General features: G+C 43.2%; 1 long non-coding RNA gene across 3 annotated transcripts in view; it reads left to right on the top strand.

The window, feature by feature from the left end:
* The window catches only part of LOC135899137 (uncharacterized), a 154,379-nt gene that overhangs the window by 127,264 nt on the left and 9,685 nt on the right, over nt 1-17,430 (top strand). Inside the window, exon 8 of one of the 3 annotated variants that reach the window (XR_011512742.1) lies at nt 2,635-2,914. The exons of the other annotated variants lie outside the window; for them this stretch is intronic. This is a non-coding gene — a long non-coding RNA (uncharacterized lncRNA). Of the gene's footprint in view, nt 1-2,634; nt 2,915-17,430 lie in introns of those variants that run through there. 3 annotated transcript variants of the gene reach the window in all.

Below are 17,430 nucleotides of genomic sequence, written 5' to 3'. Positions count from 1 at the left end.
TGTGTGTGTGTGTGTGTTTGTGCGTGTGCGTGTGTGTTTGTGTGTGTGTGTGTTTGTGTGTTTGTGTGTGTGTGTGTGTGTGTGCGTGCGTGCGTGTGCGTGTGTGCGTGAGCGCGCGCGCGCGCGATAAGGGAATGGAAGATGTAGAATGTGTTCATTGTTTTGTTCAGCCTACTTCTCGTCAAATTCCAAGTGCTTTAACTACAACAGATAACGAACTAAGCCATAAACACGCGTTTAGAATGACATTGCCCCAAGAGACGGATGAGACGGAGCCGCTGCGCCAAATCCCAGCCGAGGGCCATTTCCTAGCGGTCCTCTCAAACGCATTGCCATTCAAACCCGCCCGAAGGTCGAAAGTGCTCGAAGTTTTCTCGTATTCAACTGGAGAGTGCTTCCGCCAGCCTCCTTTGTTTCTGCCAAGGCCGTGTACGCGAACAATAGGTCCCGCGCTTCGGAAAATCTCCTTTCGTAATGAGTTTGATAGCAGATTAGAGCGAGCGCTTTCCGAATCAGTCGTTGCTTACTCGACATGCCTGGCACTGGCGTGAGCACCCGAAGAACTTGGCGGCCTTGATGGCTTGGGGGCACTGGAAAGCCGTCCTCCAAAGCTCCTAGATCAAGAGCAATTTCTCTGTTGCAAAGTCTTAAAGTCAATAAATACTGTTTACAGTATCTATTGACGTTAAGATTGGTTGGCATATTTTGGTACTTACCGGAAATCAGGCTGGTCACCTTTCATTCGTGGCGATTTTTAACAGTAATTCTTTAAATCTTCTACGCAGTAATATCGTCCTTGTTCCGATTATTGCGAATAAAATGCAACCGATAGTACTCACCGCAACCCGCCACAGTTTCTTTCTTAAGTGTACGTTTTATTATAAAGAGCTCAACAATCATCTCCAATTTATCAATATCGCAAAAACAGACTTCAACGCCGGTGGTCTAGGAAACGTATTGTTAATTGTTCGTTGAACTCTAAACACGCATTTCAAATTACTTATTCGTAGATTAGGCTTCATCATTAGATAAATTTCTTGTTTTGTCATATTGTGCTTCATAAACTTCTAAGCTTCTAGAAGTCCACATTGCTTTCGAGAGCGCAACAAAGGTGCAGGGACGTTTATTGGTTGTAGCAGTAAATTGCCGCGCTGTCACAGAAATTTATTGGCAGACCAAATATCCCAAAGGCGATGAAGAAATCAGGACAAACAGCTACGGAGGAAACTTACTGTTACCCTACACCTACACAAAATAGCCTCTGCTTTTATTTCTGTTAATCATTGCTTTGTTCGTTTACTGGTGCAACCATATAATGTATATAAGCCTCCTTCACTCTACCAATCGCAAACTTGACCTTTAAACTTTCCCGCATAGACATACTTCTTGTAATCTCAACTGTAGGACTGGTCCCTTAGACTGATAGAATAGGTGCCTAGAGGAAAGATAAGCGCAGTTAAGTTGATCAGTGTTTCAGATCAAGTCTTCAAAATTAGGAACTTTGTTTTCGAGGGTATTGTTGTAGTATTTGCCCGATGCGAAAAGGGTGTAGCCGTAGATTACTTGGAGAGGTATTCGTACTCCAGTGCACCTAAATAGGATGATGTGGTGCTTAGTTACGAAAACGCAAAAGGTAAGGGGACTGCGGTCGCTTTAGAAGCAGGACCGGTAAAAACAGAAGCGGATTCAAACATGCAAACAGGCGCTGACAATACGGCAGGTTCATTTTTCCACGAAAGCAGCACATAAGTTTTACAAATCGAACACGTGGAACGAAGAAGAAACAAAAAGTGAGAACTCGTAGAAGAAAATGAGATTTCGGATGACGTGTTGAGTTGGGAGTAGAATTACGAGTAAACATCTTTTGAAAAGGACTGAGGGCCATGGTTTTGTATTGATGCCTTCCACTCGTTGTTATGCCACTGTTATTCTTCACTGTTAACGGCCAGTTGATCCCATCAATTGCGCAGGCGGAGCATCGCTATGAGCACCGACGACACGTGAACAGCGCGAAAAGTAATAGCAGCGGAAAAGGCATGGCTACAATGTCGCGGTCTAGATTGACCAAATAAAGAATAAATAAAACAATGAACTTATATTGGGTAAGATATCAGATTGATAATACACTCATTATCAAAAAGAAATAAAAAAGAAAGTTTTGTAATATATTGGGACAGGGGTTATGATCAGCTCTGGTCTAACCAAGCCTCAGACCTTTAACAGGTTAAGGGCTGATGGTTTTATTCATGGATTAGAAAGAATGGATTCGAGAGCTCACTTTGAAACATTTAGGCTGGATGGTTGCAGTGCATTGAATTTTAGATGAGATGTGATTCTCTGTAGTTTGCTTCTCTGAGTGAACGAAAGTGTGACTGTAGGATATGAAGTTGAAGTTGGTTTCAATTGTGACTGGCGGTACAAGATACTGTGCGACTGCTCTCAGAAGTTTTTTAGCCATGTTCGTATTATGCCGGTTTAATAGAACATTCAATGGCGGTCCGGTTTCGCCTATATATTCTTTGTAACGGAAAGAACATTCCAGCAAAAGATTTCCGTAAGAACTGGTGCAAGTAACTGTAGAATTATTTTCTTGCACATAATTTCTTCTAATCTGAATTTTTACATAATTTTCAGGATGGTTGCATGTTTCACACCCAGAACAAGGACACCTGGAAACCGTCTCTATCGTCTTTGTTTCTCTGCCATGACAATATTTATGCAAACAACGAATGCCGGTACTGATCCTATTTCAACGTACTTTGGTCGGTGCTCCTTTGTGCAATTGTGCTGCAACAACGCACCTCTAATCATTTTCGGAGAACCCGCCATGATGTACCAGTAGTTATGGCGATCTGTCGCTAAGCGAAAGTTTTCGTATTCTAAGTAGGATTTAATCTAAAGGTCATCGAAATCTAAATAAAAACATACCAGCTTACCTGCAGTGGTCTGCTTACCTTTTGTTCGGCAACACTTCAAGGTTAAGGTAACCAATTACACCTTGTTGAGCCGTGGCTTAGCACTGACTGAAACGTGTACTGACTTAATTGAACTATGTGCACTTCGAAAACGTTCTTGTTAACGGATCTCATGGGGCGAGGATCAATACAAAATAATCCGTTTCGGTGCTTCTAATATTTTCACACTGCGGGTTGCACAGCGTTAGGCCCTCTTAGTTAAAATAGTGTTGTAGGGTTCTGAGACTATGTCCGCTCCAAAGTATGCTGATTATTATATTAGGCAGCGTAGAAAAAAAAACTAGACTAGGACAATACATGAATAACACTTTGGCAAACCAGTCAAAATACATAATATAGTTTGCTGCTCTCCTCTGGCTATACCATAATCACACGAGACAAAGCATTATCTTGAGCGTTTCGCATATGTGCCTGTTCAAATCGAAGAGTAGCGCAAATGCCGAGAATTTTCACTCTGTTCACTAATAGCGCCTACGCCTAAGTACAGGCGTCTACTTTCTTTGCGTATTGGAATGTCGACGTCATTAGATTGTTTGGTATGCTCGGTAGTGTGCGCCCATTTCTGGGCGGAATAGCTATCGCTGGCCTTTCCGAGCTTCTACGTTTTCGCACCGACGAACATCATGCCTACAGAACAGACACAATGCATGACCAGGAATTTCCGCTGGTTTCCGCTTGCCCACTGCCCTAACTGCCCGGAGATTGGCACTTGAAAGGCGCTGCTAATGTACAGGCTGCCTTCCATTAAATTTGGCGCGCGCTTAAGCGCATTTTTAGCCTTCCGCGCGGTATCGTTGTCGTAGAGCTAGGCACTTTCCGAGCTTGTGGATCCGGAACAAAACCGGGGCGGTGGAAAATTAACACATCAGAGCCAATGCCTGCCAGCTGGCGACTGCGCTTCCTAAACTGTGGTTCAGTTAATTTCCGCTATAAACGCAAGAAAGACATCGCACCGACTGAAGCGTGCTCGCGTGCACTGTGAAAAAAAATGTTAACACTTAATTGTACACCTCATTGCTGACCCTGAAGAAAAAAAGAAAGCGGAATATGAGCGAGGTCATAAGAGACGCCTGAATGTCATTAAATTTAAATGGCTTAGCAGGGAGTTCTGCGGTTCACAGATATCAAAGCATACATGTTTATTCGAAAGCATTTGGCTTCACCACTGGTTGTAAAATTCGGGGAATGAGGCTGAATGCACCAAATTGCGGACCAGCGAATATTCTAAACGCTTGGCGTTTAGAGCTGAGCCCTTCAAAAACACATGTACGCTACCAGCACAGATTGTCAAAGTTCGAGAGCATCCGTAACCACCGCATTAATTTTCAATAATTAAGAAATGTTGCTTCAAGTTCTCCGGTGGCTTGTGTGGGAGCGTGACTTGATTACCAGAAAGGAAGCTGCGGTATTTTTTGCATTGCTGCAAATTTCGCTCGGGTACGAAAATTGTGTGTGTGTGTGTGTGTGTTTGTGAGTGTGTGTGTGTGTGTGTGTGTGTATATATATATATATATATATATATATAGAGAGAGAGAGAGAGAGAGAGAGAGAGAGAGAGCCACGGTGAATACGTAATGCAGAATAAACTACTAATACCTGGAGGTCCCCCGGCAGGATTTCAAAAATAGGATGCCTCATTTTACACGTTACCCGCACGAATCTGCACTTCCTCTTCTTAGCACTGAGGGTCAAGACATGGTATGTCACGACCTCAACGGCGGCAGAACTAACGGCTCTACGTCGTGCACTGGAATTCATTGATTTTGAAAGACCTAGAAAATGAGCTGTTTTCTCTGACTCAAAACCGGCATTACAGTGCACACAGTCAGTTCTCCGAAGCGGATGTCATTACCAGCTGACATACGAAATAGTGAAACCTCGCCATCACGTCGAACAAAAAGGTCACGCGGTTGTCCTTCAATGGGCATCTGGCCCATCGTGGAATCAGTGGCAATGATTCCACCGATAACGCTGCTCGCACATCAAATCAAGAAGAGCGCAGTGTTCCAATTCCGCTTTCAAGGACAGACGTCGCAAGGCGGCTTCGACACCTGGCACGCAGTCTCACACTGACTGAGTGGAACTCGCCAAACTTAAGACTTACGCAACTGCATCGATTAAATCCCTCACTGCAACTCCGACCTCTATTCGGACTTCCTCGACGTGAAGCTACGCTTCTCTGTCGCCTTTGGTTAGGAGTTGCCCTTACAAAGGCATACTCTACATTAATTGGAGTGACCGACAATGCATCATGCGAGGTCTGCGGCACCGAAGAAAATATCGACCACCTGCTGTGCCACTGTCCACGATATGCCCCAGAAAGACAAGAACTTGCTAATGCTTTCCAAAAACTGGTCAATCGGCCTCTTTCTGTGCAGGTGCTGCTGGAACACCACCTCCATCGCTCGTCGGCGCATAAAGCGGTGAAGGCACTTTCGTGCTTCTTCAGGACGACGGGCTTGTGTGAACGTCTGTGACTGTTAGTGCAATTACTATTAGACCCCACGCGTCAGTGAACTCATCGTTATTTTCCTTGTTTCCTCGTCGCTCTCCCTATCATCCTCGCTTTCCCCTTTCCCATTCCCCCAGTTTAGGGTAGCCAACCAGACGTTATTCTGGTTACCCTCCCTGCCTTCTGCTTTTCGTTTTCCTTGCCTTCGTTCTTAGCATGATACAGAACTGCAAAACAAAGGAACTCTCCTGTGGTATAGCGCTATACGGCTGAAGTGGTAGCGCATAGCTTTCTCAGACATGTCCCAACATAAAAGGGCAATATCTTATTTTCTTGTCGTAGCCGTGTTTCAATAACAAGCATACACTGGCCGCTTGCACGAATCAGTTTACTTGTGGGTAAGCTGACTCGCCTGTAAAATGTTTCGAGCAAGGGACAGTAGGTTGGGGCTCGAACACGATTATGGTAAATATTTATAAAAAAAATGCTCAACGCGAGCATCGGTGTCGCAATTTATAGTAGTGTAGGTATAAGCTGTTCCCCCGACCAACTTTGTTTATAGTTTACTGGCATTTAAGTATCAATTTATTGTTTCAATTCAAACCATTCTCATAGCGTGAAGGCCAGATGGGAAAAGTTTTCTCGTAAATGATGGCACCAAGGTCCTGCTTCGGTGGCCCTGTTTGTTACTATTTCACAGAATTTAAACAACGTACGTAGGCAGTATACTAGAGAGTGTGTGGTTATATTTCGCGCTAGCAGAATTTTTTTTTTAATGTGAACGCGCAACTCCGCTCCTGTTAAAATTGTTTTTGAATCTCATTACATTTGCTGTTGATGCCTGATTACGATCTCCACTGCGAAAATGATAATGGCTCTCCCATCAAACGTAGTATCAAATTTTAGTTATTGTTATTACTTTGCTGCTGCTGCTGCTGCTGCTCGCAGGCTTCATTAAATTCTTCTGAAACCTCCTGGCATATTTACGAAGCTACCACAGTAGACGCACAGGGATTCGTTGGTACACATTAGGACGTGTAAGTTCACCGACTGATCCTTAAGGTATGGATAAGCAGCACAAGGAGATGTCGGGAACGTTGAGAAGCCGTGACGTCTACCGCTGAAGAAGCTGATCTGCAAACATTAGAAAAGTTGAAATGCTCAAATTTCCGAATCAACTTCAGTACGAATAATCGAGAACCTTCCCATATATCGAATCGAGCAATGAATATTTTTCACTTAAAAAGATGGTCGTATATAAAGCTTGTGTGAAGTGTGTTTGGCAAAAATTGAGGCTTCAATAAATTATTGGATATACGTAATGTCGTTCGCAACTGCGGATCTCGGCAAATCTGAAACGTACAACTGCCTTAACTTGTTTGGCGCACCATGACACTACAGTAAACAAACAAAGGAACACCACGTCACCTGATGCACGTCAAATGCTACTAACGTTGAACAATATACCTAAGTGGGAGACTACAGCAGGGCACATTGTTTTAAACGGATTCAAATATAAATGGAAGTAAATTGACCTAAATAGCCTAAGATTGACGCAGTACGTGTCATTGAATGACTGGAAATTTTGGAGCAGAAGTTATTTACCAAGTAAATTTGCTCAGAAATCTGTGCCTATGCGTAGCAACTGCAACTTTCCTGCAGCACGATCACTGGGAACAGCCCTCACTTGCATCGATTTTATTTTTCCTTGGAGACTCCAGTACTGGTTGTCATACCTTATATTCGAACATAAACGAATATTCCACAATTTCATATTATAAATTATCGAATCGAATACGAATCGAACAGAAAGGAATATCCAATTCGTATTCGCAATCTAGAACGTACGCGTTGTCTTGTTAAAAAATTTGGATGACGCTTAAGCTTCGCCTTTAAGTGTGGAATGCGGCAGCATTCAAAGATCCCTGACTATTTCTCACGCTTCCCGGCAACTGGAGCGTATTGTAACCGTAATGTTTACCTGGAATCGCTTGCCGCGAATGCTGTGCATTGTGGTGGAACCATGGCCTCTTGCTTGGGACGCGATGCGGCGGAGGCGAGCGCCAGCTGGAGTTACTACAAGGAACCGGGCGTGTCGCTCCGTGGCCTTCAAGCACGGTGTGCCCCCAAGACACCCATCACGCCTGCGCGCATGAAATAGTGGACGCCGTGACCGCTGTCTGTGAACGCGGCGGCCGGTTTGTGTGCGTAAAGGGGTTCCTTTGGGTTTTTGCGTGATATAATTACGCTTTCTTGTATAGTCAGATTAGAAACCGAGACCTATCATGTCTGTAGCTTGTGTGCAAGCCTTAGTTTACGATTTTTCTAGGTATTTTAGCTTGAGAAATTCAATTAGTTCAGTCAATGCCTTGCATCATATGGAAGGCTTCTGCATATGCGGTTAAAAAAAATATATATATATTTGTTTCCGATGCGATGTCTGACGCCGGACGCCGAATTTTCTGCGACGCGAGCTCCTTAACGTCGTCGCGGTAATATGCGACGTGCGGAACGGTTTGTGGAAGGAGCCACCGGACACGATTTCTCGATAGAGCCCCACCTGTCGCCTCTGTTCGCGCGCAGTACGGTGGTGCTGCGATCTCTCGGCGTTCATTTAAACTGTGCTTTCTATTTACACAGACTCCGAGACTTACAATTTTGTTTCGCCAGTAAGTTTTTTTTTAATCTCTGAGGCTGCGTTATGTTGTGTCAGATTGTACAAAAGGTGGCGCATGCTTCTTTGTTCACCAGGGAATCTGAGAGGCTATGCAGGTTTCTTGTTCTGTCCCGTATCACCGCATGCTAAAACACGCACTTCTGCTGCTACTGCTTGCCACATCAAGCGATTTGTCAGGGGCTGCCTTCTCCAATTCCTATATTATTTGTGGTGTGGATTATGTTGCAGGTTCTAAATTCTTTTTTTTTTTTACGCACGAGTCTTACGCGTTTGTGATTTATCTGTGTTTGGCTGCTTTGTGCGGATAATTATGTCTACTTGTGCAGTACTAGTAGCAGAATTTATTTATAGATATACAATGAGGTCAGCGCGAGCTTGCACGTTCTATCCTGCTACTCTCCACTGTAGAAAGCGAAAATGTGAAGGAGGAAGAGGTGGAGGATGATGATGACCAAACGATTAGTGAGGTAACGCTGGTTGTATACACCGTGGTATAATTGAGGTATTCAGTTTAGTCCTGTATCGGGCAAAAATTGTAGCCTGTGTCTTGCTCTTATCTCGGTTGAGGCTAACGATGCAGAGGAAGGTTTTCCGAGAGTAGCCTAACGTCGATGCCTGCCATATACAGGTAGAAGAGAATGAAGCCCGTCGCTCATGTCTATATGTTAAGCATACGAAAAGTAAGTGTGCATGCTATAGTTTCTGCTACACAATGTGTTCGCTATCAGGGCTGCTCTCAGCGTCAGTAAGGTGCGCAGATCGCCGTGTGAATGCCACACCAAGCCGTATCTTGCGCATCAAACATGTGCCACCGCCTTTGAGTTTTGGTGACCTACGAAACTTTATTGAGGTGCCGCCTACGTTGACGGCTTGGTTGAGCCCAGTGACCGAATTAGAATCTCCATATCTTACTAAGAGCTGCTGTAACGTTATAAGTTCTTCAACCGTTTTCAAGATTATAATTCGGTCGAAAATGTTTCAGAATATTCATCCAGAATATGAATTCGGGTGCATGTGGTACGCTTTGGAAGTGGGTTAATGATACTTGTCCGGTGAATTATTAAGAAAATAACTACAAAATGTATTCAGAACCTTGCGTTGTAAATGACGGCGATAGGCACTCTGCGTGCAGTGCGTTTCGAATTGCGCGACATGCCATGAAAATCTCGGACGCAACCTGAAGATGACAACCCACTACACCGATACTACACTACCTCTCTCTCTCTCTCTCTCTCTCTCTCTCTCTCTCTCTATATATATATATATATATATATATATATATATATATATATATATATATATATATATATATATATATATATATATATATGTATATATATATATATTAGTGACAACCAATTTGTGTAGTTTGTGTAGACGGTTAGTTTGTCCACCTATAAATGCAGATGCTCCTTTCAGCTTCTAATCGTAGTATTAAACAAAAGGTTGTTGTTTGCACATGCAAAACATAGAACTTGATAATAAGAACTTACTTGAAAGTTATCCTGTCTTTTAGCTGTCGTCAGGTGTTAGTAGGATATAACGTAAACAAGCAGGGAGTTCGTATCTGATCTCGAAGAATCAATGGGCACTCGGGTGCAATCACGCAAGACTGCTTAGGTGCGCGCAAGTTAATTGCCTTCCAGACAGCGATGCCAAGGAAGACACTCAAGTTTATTTTGTGGACTCTTTGCTGTGCGATGCTCGTAAGCACTGCAATGTGGAGAGTCTGAATGAGTTACGGGCTTTGTGCTTGTGATTATTTGTAAAGTTGTCTTTTAAGTCGCAGTAGCACTGTCCACTCTGGAAACCGTTGGTCGCCAACGAGTCTAAATGCCTCCCAAATAGCAACCAGTTGGGCAGCAGTTGATGTCGAGCTGTGGACCAGTTTGACCAGCCGTATTGTTCCAAGTGGTGGCATGTCAAAAGTAGCCGGGTGGCAGGTATTGTTAATGAGCCATCAGTATAGATATAGTTACGTGGCATTAAGTGAGCTGCCAAAAACTGAGGGGTGGAACGTGTTATTTCTTCTTCATTGCGAGTATTTTGAGCTGAGAACACATTCTTGGCTTAGTTGTGCCACTTTCACATCGGACGCCAGACGTCACCGCCGGATTTTCTGCGACGCGGGCTCGTTAACGCTATCGTGTTAAAATGTGTATGCATTGGTGAATGCAAAGCCCGGTCTTAAGCTTTGTAGTTACATAAGGATGCTCCTGATTATGCAATGTTAGCTGATGAATAAGTTCGCTATCAGTGATGACTACGACACCTAAGGAAACGTGGTGGTTCCATTCCTGTTAAGTATATGGGCTAAAAAACGGAAAGAAATGACTTTATGTAACATCAATCAATTTCCGCCTTGCTACATGATCGAAGATGTTTTAAACGTGCTAATGCCGCAGTGCTAGATCATCGTGGAGTGTGATGCGATGTAGAATTTTATGAAACAGCGTAACAAGGGCAACACTGCGACAGGTATTTGCGACGTTTGGGCGCTTGTCTCTTCGTCCAAGCAGTGACAAGGTGTCGCCTGAACGACCGTTTATCTTCGGTTTGATTGAGCTTTAGGTCATCATCAGCCTGTGTTTATGTCAACTGCAGGACGAGGGCTTCACCCTGCGATTTCCCATTGCCTTTGTCCTGTGGCGACGATTCCAACTTGCGCCTGCAAATTTCCTAATTTCATCACCCCACTTAGTTTTCTGCCGTCCTCGACTGCGCTTTCCTTCTCTTGGCACTAATATTGTAATTAGAATGGTCCACCGGTTACCCATCCTACGCATTACACGGCCTGCGCAGCTCCATTTGTGTCTCTTAATGCTAATTAGAATATTGGCTAACCCCGTTTGCTCTCTGATCCACACTGCTCTCTTCCTGTCTCTTAACGTGACGCCTATTTTTCGTTCCATCGCTCTTTGGGCTTAACTCCTCTATTCAGAACTGCTTCTAAACTTGAACCCCACGCTTGACTTGATTTAAATTACGCCTGTCGAGAACCCACCATAGGAAACGCAATGAATGTTTTGGGCGCGTTCAGACTAGGCGTCATTCATATCAAGTCAAGCATGGGCTTCAAATTACAAGATGCATTTCTGCACACAGGGTTAAGTGTCTTTACCATAATAACCTTCAAATTTTCTTTTCATGGACGAATAAGCACGAAAACACCTCCGTCTCCACAAAGCTGCCCTATTGTGTTCAATATTTTACACCGTAAACGCGGATTCGGCTTGCTTCAGTACTGCCTTTTCTGATGCACTTATTGGTAAGCTCTCGCTCGCCGGCCAGTTATCAGTCGTCTGCGGCACTAAACTGAAGAGCCGAAGTACAGTTTGCTACAGCGCATTTTGGCTGGAGGCACTTCATGACTGCTCGCGCCTCCCTTTGCATAGCGCGGCAGCAAGCAGAAAAGTAGTAAGTTGAAGAACCGTGCGATGGCAGCACCAACGCGAGCTCGGTGAGTCTGGGGCTCCAGTTTTTGGGTGCCCGGCTGGTTGTGCTCTGTGTGCGGCTGGATACGCTCGCAGTAGAAAGCGGCACGTATTTTATTGTGACCTGACGAGAAGCACTGGAATGGTTAAAGGTAACGCATACAGACTTGCAGAAGCGTACGCATCGACACATGGGTGTGTCCGCAACAAGGCTCCGCACACGCCCACATTTGCCGGTAGACGCCTGGAGGTTAAATAAAGACATGCTTTTTCTCTTCATGAGCTTCGTGCACCTTACTAGTGGTTAGGGGAAAGCCAATGCTTTAATAACATACTTTATAGAATGCGTGCCAAGGAAGTGAACCGCAGTCGAGGGCGACAAGAAATGAAGTAATCTGACAAGCGAATTTGCAAGAATAAGATGGAGTAGAGACCTAACGCATGCAACTGAAGATCGCTGGGAGAGACCTCCAGTTTCTTCGTGCAGTAGGATGAAATTGCTGGGGAAAGAATATTTGCCAGCAGCGTACCGAATGCTTTCATGTCCGTTGTAGTATTGAGTTTTCCAGCATACGTGTTTGTTTAGAGGATAAAGATCACCAACAAAAATGTAATTTTCAATGCCGGTCAATCGCGCTGTTTTCGTTGATGCTTTCTGTTGCAGATGTATGAAAAGGGCATTCAGAGAACGGTCAAGAAACGCGACTCGTTTTTATTGTTCTTTATTGTTAGCAAATTTTGCAAGAAGTACCACTGACTCGCCCCACTGTACCCCTTTTAGTCGTGTCGAACGGTTTCATGAGGGACGTAATTCGCATTGGTTCCAGAAAACGTGCCGTCCTTTTTAGGCGCAGACATCTTGTTGAACCATGTAACCTTTTAAGCAGTGCACCTCTGTATCCGCTAGCGTGAGAGAACAAGACACACACAACGGCTAACTATATAAACATATAACATCCCTAATCCAAACAAGTCTCAGCAGCACTCCCATCAACATAGAAAGCTGGCTTTGCGAAACGGTCTGGTGTAGGGTGATGCTCGCAAACGGCCACTCTGTAGCAATCGGATCGTTCTACAGGCCCCCAAACTGCAGGTCACCGAAGCCTTTGTTTCAAATTAATGACATCATGCTCTCGTTAAACACGACATATATTATTCTTGGTGGCGACTTTAACTTTCCCCATATTAAATGGGAAAACTTTCAACCGCAAAACAATTCCTCGTCTCTTATTTCCACAGCATTTTGCGAGCTGATAAAAGCCAACTCTCTGTTCCAGTTTGTTGAGCGCTCAACAAGGTTAGGATCAGCTAATGAAAGCATAATTGATCTGTTCCTCTGTAACGATCGAGATCTTGTGTCCAGCGTCACCGTAATTCCCGGTATAAGCGACCACGAAGTCGTTACTGCAAAACTAACGTGTACTGCTATGCGCCGAAAAAGCCCACCGCCACGGAAGGTGTTCTTTTATAATAAAGCAGATTACTCATCGCTATCTCTGGAACTTGACGGCTTTCTACCTGAATTTCGTCGACACACCTCAAACATCGACGTTAATTCTGCCTGGTGTTTGTTTAAAGCTAAGCTATTGTCATTAGTTCAAGTTTACGTCCCATCACGCATTGTATCGTCCCGACGGCAATCTGATAAGCCATGGATGAACCGCAACCTTCGATCAATTATTAACAGGAGGCACCGATTATATCGCAAATATTGCACATGCCCGGATTCCGACACGTATCTTAAGATGAAAGACCTAAGCAAGACTATCAACAAAGAGATGAGGAACGCTGAGGCTACATACCTGCGCACATTAGGTGATAAAATAAAATCTAATCCGAAAGATCTCTGGAAGTATGTCAAAAGTAAAGGGAACAACAAAGTAACTGTGCCTGATACTATAGATGACGTAAATTACGGTGATGACGTAACCAGCAAAACTGAGCACTTCAATCACTACTTCCAATCAATATTTTCCGGCACTGCTGCTATTGTGAAAGACTTACCAATTCCTACCGACTTCGAACAAATGGAAAACATAGAAATAACAGAACAGGGAGTTGCTTCACTGCTCAAGAACGTTAAAGTTAGCTCCGCATCTGGTCCTGACCACATTCCAAACTATGTCTTAAAGAACTGTGCTGCATCTGTCGCCCCATTTTTAGTAATTCTTTTTCAGGCATCTATCGAAGAGGGGTCCCTGCCTAAAGATTGGAAAAGTGGTAACGTAGTACCTGTATTCAAAGGCGGCGACAAGACAAAGACAAAAAATTACAGACCTATTTCACTAATTAGCGTCTCATGTAAGCTACTAGAGCATATAATTTATACCAACTTAATGAGTCACTTACAGAGCAACGGATTCTTTTGCCCCACGCAACATGGGTTTCGCCGGGGATTCTCATGTGACACTCAGCTAATCGAGTTCACCCATGATATCGCATCATCAATAAATAACGGACACCAGGTCGACTGCGTATTTCTGGATTTTCAGAAAGCTTTTGATTCTGTTGCACATAACCTTCTACTCATAAAATTGTCTGCCATCAAAATTCCAGCATCACTGATGAAATGGCTTGAGGCGTATCTTACTGGTAGAAAGCAGCGTGTTGTGCTTGAAGGACTGACCTCATCAGAGACTGAAGTCTTATCGGGCGTTCCACAGGGGTCCGTCTTGGGCCCACTGTTATTTCTAATATTTATAAATGACATAGGAACGCATCTTTCCAGTCACATACGCCTGTATGCTGATGATTGTTGCATATATCGCACCATTACGTCCCCTGCCGATTCATGTATCTTACAAAATGACCTTCTAACAGTGTCCACGTGGTGCGACAGCTGGAGCATGAAATTAAACTCTGCCAAGTGCAATGTCATTCGCTTCACTAACAAGAGGGTACCACTTGCTAAAGATTACTTTCTAAACAGTGAACCATTGATCGAGGTAAATAGTTACAAGTACTTAGGCGTTGTCTTTAAATATAATCTTTCTTGGAATGACCATATAGAGAGCGTGGCGTTAAAGGCTAGTCGTATGTTACATTTTCTAAAACGTAATTTCTGGAGAGCCCCCCATAAGGTAAAGGAAACGCTTTATTTAACAAACGTTCGTCCGATGTTAGAGTACGGCAGCTCTGCCTGGGACCCAGAGACAAACACAGCCATTAACCAACTGGAACGAATACAAAAACGCGCCGCCCGGTTCGTTACTGCCAACTATGATTTCACTCAGAGCTCATCACAAATACGTGTTAACTTGGGATGGCCACTTCTCGAGAACCGACGGAAATATTTGCGGCTTAAACTTTTCTTCAATATTTACACAGGCAAGACTGGTTTGTGCAGGGACACATACATAAAGAACCCAAGCTACATATCGCCTAGAACAGATCATTCGCTAAAGGTGCAAGAGTACAAATGCCGTATCAACCTGTATAAGCATTCCTTCTTTCCAAAAACTGTACATGATTGGAATAAACTGCCGCTCGAAATTGTTACAGCAACGCCATCTGTGTTCGTAACTTTGTTGTCGAAACATTTATATCTTTAGTTCTAAAATGTGTTTCGCTTCGGACAGAATAGGAGATTAACCTTTCCTGTCCGCGGCTTTTTGCCTTACTCACTGTTCTTTTTTTTCATTACATTATTCTAATTATAATTATTATTAATATTATCATTGCGTCGTATTATGTACTAAAGTGTATTTATATTGTATTTCATAATAACCTCTAGTGTAATGTTGTGTTAAGTACTGTGTTTTCAATATCAATATTTTGTTGTATTGTGTATTAGATCTATCCTTTTGTAACATCAATCATCTGTATTTCCATCATTTGTATACTCCTTCCCCCTACTCTAATGCCCAACATTGGGCGCTGTAGGTATGTAAGTAAATAAATAAATAAATAAATAAATAAATAAATAAAAAAAAATTGCGACATGTTTTATTTACTTACTTTGAGGTACAAACGACGTAAAGAAAACCAGCCTACAGTACTCGTCGATCTCATTACTTCAAATTCGTGAGTATATTGAGGTCAACCACACTTTATTTCAATAATTAGAGACGGCTGACATGGGATTTTTAGTATATAACATGTCTGTGAACATTTTTTTTAATTACGACACTCATGGGCTAAAAGCCTTATCACAATTTTTGACGTCGTCTTGGAAAAAGCACATTGCAAATGTACAAATCTACCTAGACAACTAAAATACAGGATCAAATATTCGCCTTTGCCGCCATTTTGTGTATAAAACTTTGATTTTACTGTAACTCGTTATCAAAAAGAAGACAATTTTTCATGAGCACTAGCATATGCAGAGTGTCCCAGCTAATATGGGCCAAGCTATTCTATATAGAAAACAGAACACGGAGCTAAGAACAAGGAGGGAAGCTTGGGCGTGTTGGTGGTAATACATGTTTCGAAAAGTTCTGAGTCAGTACCAGTGTCGTGTTCTTTTTTCCCTATATCCTTGTCTGTTATGCGCTGTTACTTATCGAAACACGAGGCACGAAGACAGGACTAATGGCGTTCTGTCAGCAGAACTCTTCCTCAAACTGAAGTATTCTCCTGTTTTGTTCAACTAGCTAATTAGCTAAAAAATAAATTTTTCAGCACTCCCGGTCTTTTCTTTCTTTTTCTCTCCATGAAAACACACACGCGCACACGCACAAACCGTCGCGCACGGCCATGGTCTTAAAACGAGGTTACAATAAAATGAACTCTAATAAAGAGCTGACATTGCGACGGGGCAAAAGTGACAAGGCGTCAGCGTAACTGGTCGCTGCCAAGCAGAAATTCGCTAAATTGTTTCAGCTAATCAGCTATTCAAATATCGCAGAAGAAGTACTACAGTTTGCCGAAGTCTTCTGCCGACAGAGCACATTTGCTTCCATCCTCGTAGCCGTCCCTTTTTTTTTTAATAGCTGGGCTCATGCTAGCAGGGAGGGCTCCATGCGTATAGAAGGAAGTAAGCGAGAAATCCACTGTACAATTTAGTTTCACTTTTTGAGTGGGGAGTTACACTGTTCATGTCTAGTACTCTTTATTATATAAGCACTTGATTCACAAGTGCCACCGTTTTCTAAGTATACACTCTATTTAAGAGCCGAGAGAAACAAAAGAAAGGCTTGAGGAGACTTAAAAATGAAGATTCAGCTAGTAGATAAAGCGGAATTGATGCGTTGATTTTTTAAAAAATATTTTGCGACCGCTTAGTGACAAGAAACAACGAAGAAAAGAAAGTGGATGGAACATCATATTTCCTTTTGAATTGAAATGCAGACGTAATAGGGAAAAAGGGAATCAAAGTTGACGAAAAACAGAAAACATCCGGCAGGCTGAGGAAGCGTAACCATCATTTTCAATTTTCGTGTGCGATATATAGCCGACGATTGAGCTACCGTGGCGTCTATTCTACTGCCCACTTGGTCATATTTAAGCGTTGACCAACGCCACGTACTGCCACGTCTGTGGATCGTGAAAGCCGAACGTGACACCTGCAGTTCACAGAATGTTCCTCGTCCACCGCTGTCACCACCAGTGGTGCTGGCTAACACTTCTATAGTGCTAGATGTAGCACACTACATAAATTACCAAAAAAAAAAGCTCATGGGAGGACGACCGCCGCGGCAGATAAGTGCTGGAGTGTCGCACACTTAATGCGGTAGATGGGGGACCGGCTTCCGCGGGCGGAGCGTTGTCTTTTCGTGCACTTTCATGTTCCTGTCATTTATTATTCCTGCATGTTAAGTAAATTAGAACAGCCGATCGACCGATTGGTTGTTGTTGTTGTTTTCTTTACTATCTGCTGAAATTGTGCGGCTGCAACTAGCAAAGAAATCTTGGACTAGAGATGAGTATTCTTTGAAGTAAATGATTTATTGC

Source organism: Dermacentor albipictus, chromosome 3 (genome assembly GCF_038994185.2).
Source record: "Dermacentor albipictus isolate Rhodes 1998 colony chromosome 3, USDA_Dalb.pri_finalv2, whole genome shotgun sequence".
Lineage (NCBI taxonomy): Eukaryota > Metazoa > Arthropoda > Arachnida > Ixodida > Ixodidae > Dermacentor > Dermacentor albipictus.
This window is presented reverse-complemented; position numbering and strand designations above follow the sequence as displayed.